The following is a 16,182-nucleotide window of genomic DNA, read 5'->3' as shown; positions in this document are numbered from 1 at the left end:
AAATAGTTGCCTCATCATATGTTGTTTTATGTTTTCCCCATCTGTCTAACATAGTAAGAAATATGACTTTAAGTCTTGAATATGAGTATTCATCAGAGATGTGACAAACATAAAATCTGTCTTCTATTTGTATCATATTCCTCGATAGTAGTAAATCTTAGTTTTCTCCATTTTCCAAAACTTATATGTAGTAGATATTATCCCATTTCAAACAAAATAATCACAAACCATTGTACAAAGACATTTATAAAAATTGGTAATTAGGAATACATTCTAAGCTATTTTAAAACTTTCTTTTTGACTAAAGATTAATCTTCCAAATGGATGAGAATAAAAGCATGTCTAGGTCCTTCACATCTACAGTCTTACAAATTATTATTGCAGATGAATGAATTATGGAAATATAAGCTGACATCAGTTTAAATATATGCAGGTTTGAAACTCCATGTAATGTATATAAAACTTTCAAAGTATTAACAGTTTACCAGAATGACTACCAAGAAATTGAAACCAGAGAAGAATAATAGTAAAGACGTAGAATGAATGAAAAATGGAACAAGTGGAAAGTATATTTAGAATACTCAATGTACACATGTGATAAAGGAAGTGGTAAATCTGAAATAAATCTTGAAAAGGGGGTTGGTTGAGAATGATAGAAAAAGTAACTCTGATCCAGGAGCATTGGACAATTAGATGAACATATTTAATTGAAAAACAATTGCACGACCTTTTGAACTTCAGTTAAAAAACACAACAAAAAACAAAAACACATAAAACTCACAACCAAAGAGCAATCCCTAGAGAGTATGAATATGACCTCTCAAAATTTTAAGGAGTTAATGAAGGGCAGTCTTGGGAAAAGCAAACAATGCTTTTCAAAGAGGGCAGTTCGGGGTAGGGGAGAATTTTGAATAGATTTAAATAGATTGTCTAAGGTTATAAATCACCTACATCTGCTGCAAATATTATCTTTCTTCTGTGAGTTCTCTTTGTCTGAAATGGGTACTGCAGTCCTGACCCACACTTGATAGCTTCTGAAGATAGAATGGAAGAAACAAGATCAAGAACCTAATAGGTGCTGTCCACTGGAGAGAAAACAATCCTCTATGTTTTCTCTCATCTCTCTTCACTACTCTTTTTTCATACTTTTAAGTGAACTGATTTTGAATTATATTTTTCTTTCTTTGTTCTGGCAAGGTAATTGGTCAAAGTAGTTCACTAAATATTATTTGCCTTTTTATTCTATCATGCTGTTTACTTGTCCAAGAGTCCATTAAACTTCACCCTTGCATTTGGTTGCCACGACAACCCCACATCTATGTTAATGAGGACAAACTCTAATGTAAAACTTTCTCTCCAAAAAATTGTTCCCAGATGCTGTGATCACAAATATTTGGCTATAATTTTTTTTTTACCTTGAAAGTCTTCTTGTGTCTAAAGTGCACACAAAAATAAGTACTCCACCACTTTTTAGTTCAATCACTTCTAACCTCAAAGATATATTTTGATAACAAGATGCTTAGAGGAAATCAAAGAATACTCCACTTTTATCTTCTCTCTTAAGACTCTCCTTAGATACCATATCAGTTTCAGTGAAGTTATTCTTTGAAAAATTATTTCAATAGATTATTCTTCTCTTGGTCTTGCATTTGTTCAGCAAGATGTATGGGAAAGAAGAGTTAAATCATCCATTCCTTGGATGACAGTGTCTGTTACAAAGGACAATGCTTCTATGGCTAATTCTATGTCCTCCTCTTAGCTCTTGGTTGATTTCCAATTAATCCCTGATTCTTGGCTTCGAGTCCAGTGAAGCTGAAGGACTATAAGGTCCCCCAACCCCACCCCGCCCCACTATATCTTCATATTTTCTCTTTTAAAACTCTTTTAAGTTGCCTCATTTGGACGCAGAATTTATTTTCATGTCTTCATTCAATCTGTTCTGCATTGTAGTCAGCCAAATAGGCTCTATAAAATCACTTTAGGTAGCAAAAATATTAAGACAATATATATATAAAGGTTAGGCCTCCCTCCACTTCTGAAGCCAATATGCTTAACTAGGTCTTCTAAGAACACTGTTTTCTTACCCTTTCAATTTGCTCAATTCTTTTCTGATCCTAACATTTTTGGCTTATGTAATAAGAGAAGTCTTTACTATCTCATGTTAATAAGGATATTATTTTTTGTGAGCTACTTAGAAATGTGTAATCATTGGAGTATCCAATCAGATTTTCTTCTGTGTTTCAGTGCTTCACGTTCAAAGACATTTTAGAAAGTGTTACAAACAGAAAAGTGTGAACCCAATACCTTGTTTCATATTGGAGGGCACTTTCGCCCTAAATATTTTGACCAAAATTATCTTTTTCAAAGAATTATTTTGGTAGTTAAAGATATCTAAATTCACAAATTTAGATATCTTAGTTTTTTAAGAACTTTGAATTTCACACAGTGAGAGTATATTTCCTGGTTAAGGACAATTCTCAAAGGAACCTACAGGATTTACAGTAAGATTTCTAATGTTTGTTTAGTGTGAAAATGAGCTATCGTCACCCACATTGCTCTCTCTTAACTAAGTCTCCATAGATTTCTTTGCATGAAAGCCTATTTTCCCAGGCAATTTTCTTAATAAGCTAAATTATTAAAAAGTTTGAACAATCAAAATATACCTGTCATAATTTTCAAACTCTTTTGAAATTCCTTTATCAGAATCACATATTCACTAATCCTAATTCAACCTTTACCATCAAAAACAGTTAACATGCTGTTTTCATGATATACTGTCCACACAACTATTATTTTCCAGTGGGTTTATGTGTACATATGACCATATAAGCTGATGCTGAGCAAAATGAACTTCAAGATAGGGAACAGAGATTTTGTTTGTAGTTGTTGTTTGTAACGTATTATGTGATTTCTTTTTTCTTTGGGTTTTTTCCCTTATGGTTGTTCCCTGCTCTATTTGATTTTGGTGCCCTGTGTATTGTGTATACATTTACCTTAATTAGGGAAGGGAAGTTCAACAACAAAATGGTGAGACAAGGAAAACCAATGCAATAGCAATACTCACATGACATTATGTTGGAAATATACATTACAACTCTGAGGGGTACTGAGGTGAAGGAAAACTGTGAGAAAAATGAAGGAGGGGCTAACAAGTTTGAAAAGGTATGTATTCATTACCTTACAATTACTGTAACCCCATTGTACAGCAATTTGATAATAAAATTAAATTTTAAAATAAGCTGCATAAAATATAATTGCACTCTATTTTTACAGTAAATATTATTCTTTATTTTATGTAGTAATTTTTTTTAGAATCAATACTATTTGGCATCTAATTCGAAACAATTACTCCTTTTTTATCAGAGCGTCATCAACTTGAATGTTATCCAACTAGACAATATTTTCACAATAAATTTGCCAATATTTTGAAAAAAGAATAAATTTAGTACTTTCTCACACTAAAACCAAAAACAGTTTAACTCTATGGAAACCAATAACTTTTAAAAGTAAATCATACTGAGCATGTTTTCAATGTAAAGATTTACACTAAATTATTGTAGTTATAATGCCATCATTTATTTCTAGGGGCAAACACATTTTGTGTCAAGCCTAAATGAAAATATAACACAGTATATACAAAGCTTTGATAAAACACAGGTCTGGCTTACAATGGGAACACTTAAGTTTGCATGTGAAGTGGTGTTGCAGGGTTGTTAAATCCATCCTTTTGATGAACTTGACATGATGAAATTACCTAACCATACAGTTCACTGGACAGATACTGCTGTTTTATATATATATATATATATATATATATACACACACACACACACACATATATATACACATATGTATGTATTTATATATTAAGTGGCACATAAATAAAAATAAAAAATTTACAATGAATAAATTTAGTGAACAGATAACCTTTCCCAAAAAATTATTTTACCTGAGGCCGGGCGTTGGTGGCTCACGCCTGTAATCCTAGCTACTCAAGAGGCTGAGATCTGAGAATCGCGGTTCAAAGCCAGCCCGGGCAGGAAAGACCGTGAGACTCCTATCTCCAATAAACCACTAGAAAACCGGAAGTGGCACTGTAGCTCAAGTGGTAGAGCGCTCGCCTTGAGCTGAAGAGCTGAGGGACAGCACCCAGGCCCAGAGTTCAAGCCCCATGACCAACCAAAAAAAAATTATTTTACCTGAATAAATTCATGTCTTATAGTCTCCAATTCTATATCACACTTAAATGTCTGCTGATCCCCTTCAGCTTTTTCATAATATTGGTTTTTTATTTTTTTCAGATGAAAAAGCCTGTCAATAAATATACTTGTATGATATTCCTTTCTTTAGAAAATGAAAAGCACATCGTGTAATCTGGCTCTTTATGTGTCTTCAAAATCAACTTTCATAATTTCAAGTACATATTGACTTCGACTTAGATCTCTCATTTTCTTCCAATAATACCTATGGGAAGGAGAAAATGAAGGCTCATTCTGTTACTGTGGGAGCTTCTGTTATTAATCACTGGAATAAATATTATGAAAATAAATCTCTGAAATTATTTAGAGAGATGACTTGAAAGTTACCTTTGTACACACTCATGTTAGTCCCTCAACTAAATCAGAGAATTTAAAATAAGTAACATTTTACCTGAGAGCCAGGGGCTTATGCCTGTAATCCTAGCAATTCAGGAACTGAGATCTGAAGGTGGTAGTTCAAAGCTAGCCCTGGCAGGAAATCCGTGACACTCTTACCTTCAATTAATCACCAGAAAACCGGAAGTGGCACTGTGGTTCAAGTGGTAAAGTGCGAGCATTTATCTAAAAATCTTAGGGAGATTGTCCAGGCCCGGAATTCAAGCCCCATGACCAAAAAATATAAAAAAGGAAAAAAAGGGTGAAAAGCAACATTTTAAAGCTAATGTGCACATATACACAAAAATTGTCTAGAAATAAAATTATAACAGCCCCTGGACTGGTAAAAAAAGAGATTAAAGTGAAATTGCTTTCAATCATTCATGTAGACAATCTGTACTGAGGGCAGGGTATTGGAGCTCACATCACTAACTAAAGGGGTAGAAATTGAGAAGATCACTGTTCAGAACCAGTGTGCAAGGAAAGTAATAAGATTCTCATAACATCTTAAAGCCTGGGACGTTGGAATGCATTTGTGATACTAGTTACTTGGCAGACAGAAGTGAAGAACTTAGCCTCTGTTCAGCCCTCAGCAAAATTGATAATCTATGAGCAAAGTAACTACATTGAAAAAAGTATTGTTCTAATGGTAGAATACTTGTTCAGCCAACGAAATATCTAAATTTATACTCATTTCTTAAAAGAGAAAAAAAAGCAAAGAAAGAAAGAGAAAAGAAAGAGAAAGAAAGAAAAATAGAATAGGAGGAGGAGAGAAGGAAAGGAAAGAAGGAAGGAAGGAAGAAAGGAAGGAAAGAAAGAAGGAAGGAAGGAAGGAAGGAAGAAAGGAAGGAAGGAAAAGAAGAAAGAAAGGAAGGAAGGAAGAAAGAAAGAAAGAAAGAAAGGAAAAAAGAATAGAAAAGAAAGAAAGGGCAGAAGAAAGTATGGGAGGAAGAAAGAAAGGAAGAAAGAGAAGTATAAATAAAAATCTCAGCAGGTGTTAGATGTTAATAATGACCCTAAATACTTTTAGTTATAAATGCCATCATTTAATTCCCTGGGAAGAGACATTTTGTATCAAGCCCTGTTGTATGGACTTGGGACCCACGAAAGACCACCAGAGACCACGACCAATGCAAACAGCAAAAGAGACATTTATTTGCAAGCTGAAGCTTGGTCCTCCGCACATCAGGTAACCAGTGACGTTAAGAGTCCCAGAGCACAAAATCAGCACAGCTTTCATAGTACTGAACAAACAAGTTTAGGGAATTTCCACACAAGCAGTTAAATGATTGGTTTGAGTCCACCCTAACTGCTCTGCCCTTTTTCTGAACTATTGGTTTATAATGTTCCTGGAACACTTGGGCAACTGTTATTCTTTCTTAAGGGTGGACAGGTTTGGTGGCATCCTGTATTTTTTTTAATCTATCTTGGGGTTACTCTGAGGGCCGCTTAGCACAATATGGTGTGGTTAATCTCAAATTGGAGTTACTTTGGCTCTTCATTTTCTCCTCTTCTAGAACATCGGGGACCAATCATGGTCTCCTAATTGGCACAGTCTTCTATATTTACAGTTTGGTATTGGGATCTCAGAACTAATAGATGGACTGTGCTGATTCTCTTTTTACAAAGGACACCAGTCTACAAGGTCCGTTTGTGAGTAACAAAATTAACAGGAACAAAGGCCCTTACATTTTCTTCCAGCAATCCTGACTCGGTATACCACACCTAACTTACCTTTATACCAGCTGTACTTGTAAGCTCCAATTTTAAGACATACTCACACCATTTGCTACATACTTAAACTTTCTGATGTTACATACATAAACTTTCTGATGTTTGTCTTCTTTACGAACATTTTAAGACAATCCTTACTTTTTAAATCATTTCTTATCTAGAGGATTCCAATTTTTCCCAAATTCCTTTCTTAAGTCTTTCTTTACTACACTTCTCTTCTTTACAATTCCTTGAGCTCCTTTGTGGCTAGAATTTAAAACTGCCCATTTTTCCTTCGACTTGTGGAACCAAGTTATCTCAGAAAGCCTCAAGGCACCAGTGGGATGAAAAGCTTTCTAGATTTTAAGGCTCAGATTAGGGCTGGTTCTCATTCCTCCCTCTACTTCCATTGTTTTTAAAAAAAAACTCTCCTTTATCTTTAAAACACACCCAGGAGGAAGCAGGTTATTAGCATACCAGAGCCAAACTAGGCTGTGACCCTGATGTATGTAAGGCAAGCCAGTGATATACTTGACCACAATATCCACTGTGGGAATAGAGAGGTTACTGGATATCACCAAAAGAATGTCCCACAAGATCTTAGTATTAGCAGCGTTCAACCAGGAAGCATTTTCAGGTGATGGAATCAGGCAGGAGTTGAGTGTACTTTTACCAGTGTGGGAGTGGTCTGGGTGATGATATAGATTTCCTCCAGGTGACTGTCAAGCTGTCATTGAACTTTACTCATTAGGGTGCGCAGCAGCAGCAGCAGTAGCAGGGTCTCTCAGTGGCTCAAAGGGACTGTCACACCTCATGCTAGGCTGCAAATTCCCACACATACCGGTTAAGGATACATTGCATAGGCTTGGCAGGCTATGACCCCACTAGTTTTTAAGACTATTTAGACAGTAGACCAGGACAATTAACCAAGATAACAATTTTTTTAAACGAGATAGTTCTTTTAATAAGGCTAGGATTTTCTAGGCAGATATAGAAGCCTCAGTCTTGTACTATTCTTTCCCATGTCTTTTCCTTCTGTCTATTTTGCCACATTTTTTTTAAAAAAGTGACTGTGGTCCCTTGTTCTCAAAAGGAGATGGTGAGCAAAGATTCATCTTCTGTCACTTCTTCAAGCTGACTCAGGGGTGTTGATCCTACCTAACCAGGAACTTATATCCTAAGCCTATTTTACAAAGAGGTTACCAGGATTAGATGTCATTAAGAACAACATTTTAACTTTTGACAAATTCACAGACCTTTTTTCTGACTACAGCAGTGTAGATTATTTAGTCTTCTGGTTTGCAAAAGGATCTTTCTGGATGGCTTAGTAATGTGATCTCTAGTAACCTAAGAATGTCTGAGTTACCTATGCAGGCCTTCAGACAGATATCAATAGAAACACACTCTCAGGTTTACAAAATTTTTCCTGAGCAGATGAATTTCATGTAGCTGGAGTCAGCTCAAAAGTTACTGCCAATTAGAGCTTTGGGCACATACAGAGGTTAGGATCTAAACTATCCTCCACATTTTACAACCTTAGCTTTTTAGTATTATCATAGATGACTGACTAGTTCCTGTCCCTTACAAGTGATAGACTTTAGGCATGCTTACAACCTATCTTCTCATGACCTCCTGACTCTGACCAATTTTTGAAGGGCCATATACAAATGACTCTAGGATCTGACATTATTTCTGCCATTCAAGCAGTGGCTTACAATCTCTGGATGCTCCTCCATTGCTTTTTGTCCCAGGAGTGTCTTCTCCACACTGGGAAAAATGCCTCATTGGCATTTCCCTTAGTTGGTTGCTGGACTTGAACTTAGGGCCTGAGTGCTGTCCCTAAGTTCTACAGTTCAAGGCTCACGTTCTGCCATTTTGAATCCGAAAGCAGCTCGGCTTAATCTTTCAGCCTTTTGCTGGCTGAGTAGAGGTGACAGTCTCTCACTGACCTTTTTCTGCCCGAGCTGGATTCGAACCAGTTGCAAATCAATGAGTCGCAAAAATGCCACTTTATTCCAAGTAAAAGCAAGAAGGTGATCAACATAGAAGTAGCTTTTAAGCGAATCCTTACCTGAAACTTACTAAGAACCAAAGTTACATCTGACAAACTTACAAGAATCCTCACTCCTTTTTGTCAGCCTGCTGGGAACTGTTAAAAAAAATAACTATGAGAGCAAACTGAAATAGTAATTAAGCAATTATTTTGGTAATCCAAATTTTTCCTTTTTGTACTTTGAGGGAAATGTTTAGAACAATTTTACTTTTAAACTTTATATACAGAAATCAATTCCTAATTTATGAGCCTCCTATTAATTTGCTTTAATATTCTATACTTTAGTTTTTAGCTGCACTTTGAAAAATCCCTTGAACTCTCAAGGCTAGGTGTGTTACTCATTTCCTCTTGGCTGTTTGTTTTAAAACAGATACACATGAAATCGTTTAAACTCAAATAACATATTTTCTTAATGCAAAAATTACAATCACCATCATTTTACCAAGAATCTAGACTTAACACCTTTATGCCTTAAAAAAAAACATATCCAATGGCAGAATATCATTGAGGGCAAATCACGTTGCACAAATAAACTATTTAACCCTCTTTTTAAAGCCTTCTTACTTTTAATTTTAACACATCCAAGAGGCAGTTTTAGCAATGTTAATCGGATCTTCACATTACTCATTTTTACCATCACGTCTCCAGTGTCTATCTGCAGGAAAAAGTGAAAGAATAAAGATCGGCCACTTAGCCCTTCCTGTGGAAAGGCCACGCACCCAATCCGACTCTTTAGCATTAGATGAACTGTGCTTGTGCCAGCTTGTCCTCTTTCACCATGCGTGGACTCCTCCCATGGCCTGTTCCACCATGCATGACCAGCTAAACTGCACTTCTGCATGTTCACCATTCACTCCTAAAGAAAGGTATTCTGTTAGCTTCTAAGTTTCTCCTTTTTGTTAAGCCAGATATATTGATTACAGTATAAACAGCTTTATGCTGACATCAAATATAGTGAAAGCAGGGTTTATACTGTGGGGGAGGGAGGAGATGGGGAAAAACCAGTTGTTTAAGGATACAGGTGGACCTGTTGCAACAATGAGAAGTACAAGTTGTCATGTCCAAAACTAGCTTTACAACGTCGGTGGGGGGGGAGGGGAGGGAAGGAGAAGGATTGGGATTGGGGGGTAGGGGGGAGGCTGGGAAGGGATGTGAAGGGTAAACAAAGGAGGAGGCTGCAATGCTTGGTAAGAAATGTATGCATTATCCTGCCCACGTAATTGTAACTCCTCTGTACAGTATGTTCACAAATAAAATTAAATTAAATTAAAAAAAAACAGCTTTATGCATTCTAAAATACCAGATTTTCTAATTTTCAAGTTAAAGAATCCTTACAAAAACCTATTTTAAACAATGTGAAAATGCTTTAAAATGTTTTGGTAATGTCAAACCTCATAAGTTTTTGAATTTTAAAATTAAACTCACACAATTGTTACAAAATGCTAACAATTTCTATCATGAACAAGTTCACAAACACATACAAAACACACTCAAATCTTCAAGCAACCCAAAATCAAAATCAGTTGTACGTACATTTTCTAAAGTTTTCAAACAAAAAATTAAGAAAATATTTCTTTTAAACGAAGTAATTTTGTAGAGCTTCATTTTCCCAGGGTTTGCTTGTTTAGCAAGGCAATTCAACAAGTGGTCTTGAATCCTTTCTGTTGGAGGAAGGATGCAGGGGGAGGGGGGGAGAGCCTGACACTAAACTGGCCTGATTTTTATCCAATTTTATTTTTATTTATTTATTTTTCTTAATGTGTTTTTTTAATTGTGAAAATACTGTACAGAGGGGTTACAATTACATGGGCAAGATAATGAGTACATTTCTTATCAAGCATTGTACCCTTCTCCTTTGTTTTCTCTTCCCATCCCTTCCTAGCCTACCACCACCTACTCCCCCAACTCTCCTCCCTTCCTCCCCCCCACCACAGTTGTAAAGTTCGTTTTCAACATAACGACTTGTACATCTCATTGTTGCAATGGGTCCAAATGTATCCCTATATAAGCGATTTATTTTTTCCCTTCCCCTCCACAAATTATACCGACATCAAATACAGTGAAAGAAGGGGTTATACTGTGGAGGAGGGACATACAAAGCTGCAAAGAAATAATCTTATAAACGTGTTAGAAACAATCGCATGAAAGAAAAAAACATTTGAATACATATCTTAGGTTCATTTCCCGAACATCACCTTATCTGACCTTTTCTGCTTGACTCATACATATACTACTTATTGAAAATAAGGGAAACCATGGAAACTTTGTTTTTTTGGACCTGGCTTACTTAACTTGATATAATTTTTTCAAGTCTTTCCATTTCCTAACAAATGGGCCAATGTCATTCTTTCTGATGGAGGCATAGAATTCCATTGTGTATATATACCACATTTTCTTGATCCATTCATCTACTGCAGGGCATCTCTGTTGGATTCATATCTTAGCTATGGTAAATAATGCTGCAATAAACATAGTCGTGCTGGTAGCTTTAGTGTGGTCTTGTTTGTGATCATTTGGGTAAATGCCCAAAAGTGGGATTGCTGGATCATAGGGGAGCTCAAGCTGATTGAAAACGTTGGCAAAGTAGCAGGGTATAAAATTAACCCTCAAAAAGCAATGGCTTTTCTGTATGCCAACAATCAGAAAAGTATGTCTAAAATTAGGAAAGCAACTTCATTCGTAATAGCTCCACAAAAATTAAAATACCAAGAAATTAATTTAACCAAAGAAGTGAAGGACATCTGTGATGAAAATTTTGAAAATTTGAAAAATGAAATCAAAACAGAACTTAGAAATTGGCAAAAACTTCCATGCTCCTGGATTGGAAAGATCAACATTGTGAAAATGGCAATACTTCCCAAGGCTATTTACAAATTCAATGTGATACCTATCAATATTCCAACATAATTCCTCTAGGAAATAGAAGTTGCAATCCAAAAATTCATATGGAATACTAAAAGACCCCAAATAGCAAAAACGATCCTCAACAGAAAGAGCAGTGCTGGAGGAATATCAATATCAAATTTCAAACTCTACTATTTAATCCATTGCAATCAAAGCAGCTTGGTACTGACACAAGAACAGACCTCAGGACCAATGGAATAGAATTGAAAACACAAATAATTGTGAAGCCAAGCAGAAGTTTCCTTTTCATTCGGCACCAGCATTGGATGTTGACTGGCAGAGCAACAACACCTTTGCTTCATGTAGTACAGATTTGTGCATTCATGTCTGCAAATTAGGACAACACAGATCTATTAAAACATTCCAGGGACATAAAAATGAAGTAAATGCTATCAAGTGGGACCCCATTGGCAATCTTCTGGCCTCCTGTTCTGATGACATAACTTTGAAGATATGGAGCATGAAATAAGATAATTGTGTACATGATTTGCAAGCACATAATAAAGAAATTTATACTATCAAATGAAGTCCAACAGGACCAGGGACAAATAATCCAATGACAACCTTATGTTAGCAAGTGTGTTCTTTGATTCTACTGTTACGTTATGGGATGTAGACCGAGGGATTCGCATCCATACTTTGACAAAACACCAAGAACCTGTGTACAGTGTTGCTTTCAGTCCTGATGGCAAGTATCTGGCAAGTGGTTCTTTTGACAAATGTGTGCACAATTGAAACACAAGCAGTTGCTCTAGTTCACAGCTATGGGGGAACAGGTGGAATTTTTTTTTATATTTGCTCTTTTATTATAACTTTCTTTTTTTAATTTAATTTTATTTTATTTGTGAACATACTGTACAGAGGGGTTACAATTATATGGGCAGGATAATGCATACATTTCTTACCAAGCATTGCAATAGCTAGTATATGTATGAGTCAAACAGGTGGAATTTTTGAAGTTTGCTGGAACGCAGCAGGAGACAAATTTTGAGCCAGTGCATCAGATGGTTCAGTTTGTGTATTAGACCCAGAAATAGCGCTACTAGTTGGAAGCCATGGGCCGACTATGAATGTGTACATATCCAAAATGACTGTCCTTGACCCATGTACTGCTACAGTCCCACCTGAACCATGGCCAGTCCACTATAGCCAAATCTAAGAGAAGTATATCCATGCAATGTATATATACAAAATTGCACCCTGAAGATGACAGAGTTTTGTCACAGCTTGTGAATTCTGTTCACCAAGTGCTGGAATCTAATCTGCTGTGCCACTAAAATAGCATTTAGTAGTTTGGGATATGAAAAACAGAAGAGAGAAATAAATATACGCTATAAAAGCAGACCATATATGTACCAGAGTTTGTTTACTAATGACAGCCTTGTTTCTCCCCTTTGAATCAATCAGCAGACACCACTGATTCTATTCTTTTTTCCCTTCAGTAGTGAGCAGATGGTATGTACAGAGAAAATGGACATAACAAAACTCGCAGCAGTAGTTTGTTCTTGCTTTTAAATTTTGATTTTTGTTTGATTGTGGATGCATGAAGTAAGGGAGTGAATCAGTTTCTTGTTTATATTTTTTTCACCTTTTAAACAATAAAAATTTTCTTAAAAATACTTTAAAGCATTCTTTAGAAGAGGTAGATTTTTGGTACATTTTTGGCTCCCAGAGAATATATTCAATTGGTGCATATTGTGGAAAGGGGCATTGGAAGTTAAAAGAAAGCATAGGACTTTGGTCATGTCAACCTACAAGAAACATCCGTAAAGAAGGATGCTCTGCTTCTGTTTCTATTTCTATTTCTCTCTGTGTCTCTCTGTCTCTATTTCTCTCTCTGTCTCACTATATTTTATTTTAGTGATGTGGCTTAAATACAATAGGTTATTTTGGGGGACATATTTCTGCCAATTAAATACTAGAAGGGCACAAATGTTTTGTTTTTCTTTAAGTACGATATTGAAGATAAAAAAATCTTCTGATGCTTTTTAACCATAAGTAAATTATGGATAAAATGTGCACTATTGCAAAAAGGAGCAAAGTAGTTTGGGGCTTTTTAAAAAAATTGTTTTGCTTTGATTTTTAAGAGATTAAAATGTTTCTGGATGAGGAATAGCTTCTCCAAGTGTCCATCATTCTGTATAGAAGCTTAAATATGTAATGTAACCAAACTTCAGTATTAAAAATCTCTCATGTTATATTCTTTTATACAAAACAAGATAATGGCATATAACAACTGCCATTACATGGCAAAATATTTGCTACCTTAGTTTACAAACAATCTTTAAGACAAAAGACTTGCTTCAAGGTGTTTTTAAATAGCAGTGATTCAGAATTTTAAAAAGAAAAAAAAGTGATTGCACTAACCTCACTGCTGCTTTGACTCTGCATTTGTGGTACTTGTGACTACATAGATAGATAGATAGTCAGATAGATAGATAGATAGATAGATAGATAGATAGATAGATAGATAGATAGATAGATAGATAGATAGATAGATAGATAGATAGATAGATAGATAGATTTACACTACTATTTTTCCCAGAAATCACTACTATATCCTGTCCCTCACTCTGTTTATATCAAGTATTTTCTTAAAAAATATAGGTATCAAATCAAAATTCCTCTTATGCTCATGCAGCTAAAAGTAAAGTAATAGATAAATGTTAGCATGAGCCATGCCTATGTGTGTGATTTAATAGGGTTTGTCATGATCTGCATAAGAATCCAGGACTATCAATTTTAAAGAAAGTAGTTGTCAAATTTTTATCTTAAAATTTTTTAATTAAGGAATTGCCTATAATCAAGCTTAGAAAATTTATAACACTACTTCTGTTACTAATTATTTTGAGGGCTTTACTATTAAAAGTTTAACCTATGTTCTAAGTTGAACTAGAAATTGATTTAACCCAATTAATGCAATTTTTATTTTCAGCATCTGTTGTTTTGTTATTTTTACAAAATAGCATTGATTGAAGCAAGTCTTAGTTTACTAAGGTAGGGTAGCATTTTCTATTGGTGAAAAGAATACGTACACTTAATTTCACTATACTATGATACTGTAATGTTTTTTAAAAATTTACATCCAGAGAGGCAGTCATTCACGATGGTTTTGTGCCAGTTGTTTTTAGGGTTTTGGATCACGTTAGATATTTAGAACTTAACTCCTCTGTGACTTATGTAGGAAACCTAATATGCTGGCACTTGGTATACTGCATTTATTGCTAGAAGTCCACATCTGTGTTTGACTTCTCATTGTTTAAAAAAATAAATAAAAATAAAAAATCTGTGCATTAATTTTTAAATGTGCTCCCAGGAATAGACACAAATGTTTTGAGTATTTTTAAGCTGCATTTTCTTTTAGAGATGCATTGTCAATTGCACTGAATTTAAATCTGAAAGTCAGAGGTGATTATTGATAGTACTTTTGTATTTTGATGTGGACAATATATTCATTTGGATACAGTTAATGACTTTTTTCCCAGCTGATTTAAAAGATAGTCAAGAAATTCTGCAATATAGCTGCCAAAATAAACAGCTACATTTTTATGATATTGTCATCTTTTCTGTTTTTTTTTATTCTTCTGTTATTTTACTTAAATCATAATAGCCAAGATAGGACATACACTTAAAGAGTATAAATTCAGAGCTTTATTATCCTGAAGTCTAGAGTCTTTCAAGTATAACCTTCTCTGAAAGGTGTCCATCTCACAAGCTGGTTCTTCATGAGCATCCATGTGTTGGGTTTTGCTGCTGTTCTCAACATCACCAATGCCTGCTGTGTGCCACCATGCTGCTCCAATAGACATGAATAAGATTGTCTCTAATTGAGCAATAACATGATTGCAAGAGACCAAGTTTCACAGCCTGTAAAAGTTCTATATTTGAAGTTTCTTACTCATTTTTCCTCCCATTTTCTCATGAGAACAATTTATTCCTGAAGATCAGCTGAATGCAGTAATTTTTCTATAGTATTCACTGCAAATCATTATTTTTTATGCTACCATTATGAAATTTAATCGTAAGGAAAATAGGAAGGAAAACTTACTGCATTCTCAGAGAATTAAATAAAATAAGGAGCAGCTGCCACTCTTAAATGTCATAAAGGAAAAATTTCTTTCTTCTCCATGTAGGAAGTCTCTTAAGTACTCATCTTTCCTCTAATCCCCCTTTCCTGTAATTGATCAGGTAATATAATTGATTTTAAAATGAGTTTTAGAAGTGGAAACTGGTAATTTCCTAATAGGTCTTAGCATGTATCAAATTCTGTTTTAAAGAATAATTCTCTAGGTAAAGTAAGTTTTAGGATTAAACACTTTTTACAGATACTGAAAGTGCTTCCTTTTGTGGTGTAAAAAACAAATTATGGTGCAAAAAGTAACCATTAGATTGAATTACATGAAGGTTTTTTGTTTTTTGACCTAAAAATGTCAAGAGAAAGGCCAAAGTTTTGTGCTTTTTCACTTAACTTATAAAACACACCTTTTTTCCTTAAATTTCATTCTGTAAAATTAGATTTAATGAGAGAGTACTATTTTTAAGGAGATATCTGTTTATGTAGAATGATTTTGTTAAGAGTAATGTAAACTATTAATGATTATTGGCCTAAAGATGGCTGTGCATTTTTGACAATTGAAGGAATCATAAATGACCATACTTTGAGAGAGCGAAAATGACAAGTTTTACTAGATGCTTAGAAAAACAAATCTCATGCAGTGCTATTTACTCTTTTAAGACCACTTTCATTTTCTTAAGCACATTGTATGTTTCTACAGAACCTGTGTTCCAGCTCACAAACGAAAGACGGTACTTGCAAATGGTGAATTACTATTGACAGTTTTGCAGAAATCATGTTTCACTGGACCAACATTGTGGCCT

At 34.9% G+C, this 16,182-nt stretch overlaps 1 long non-coding RNA gene across 1 annotated transcript; it reads left to right on the top strand.

Moving 5' to 3' along the window:
* The first annotated feature begins 3,114 nt into the window (after nt 1–3,114).
* LOC122100154 lies at nt 3,115–15,490 on the top strand. The gene is made up of 3 exons (XR_006146111.1): nt 3,115–3,124; nt 12,862–12,875; nt 15,366–15,490. It is a non-coding gene; the product is annotated as an uncharacterized LOC122100154 (long non-coding RNA).
* Nucleotides 15,491–16,182: the final 692 nt, after the last annotated feature.

This window comes from Dipodomys spectabilis, unplaced genomic scaffold (assembly GCF_019054845.1).
Source record: "Dipodomys spectabilis isolate Male_0828 unplaced genomic scaffold, ASM1905484v1 ptg000567l, whole genome shotgun sequence".
Taxonomy (NCBI): domain Eukaryota; kingdom Metazoa; phylum Chordata; class Mammalia; order Rodentia; family Heteromyidae; genus Dipodomys; species Dipodomys spectabilis.
The sequence above is the reverse complement of the archived record's forward strand: the minus strand, read 5'-3'. Positions and strand labels throughout refer to the sequence as shown.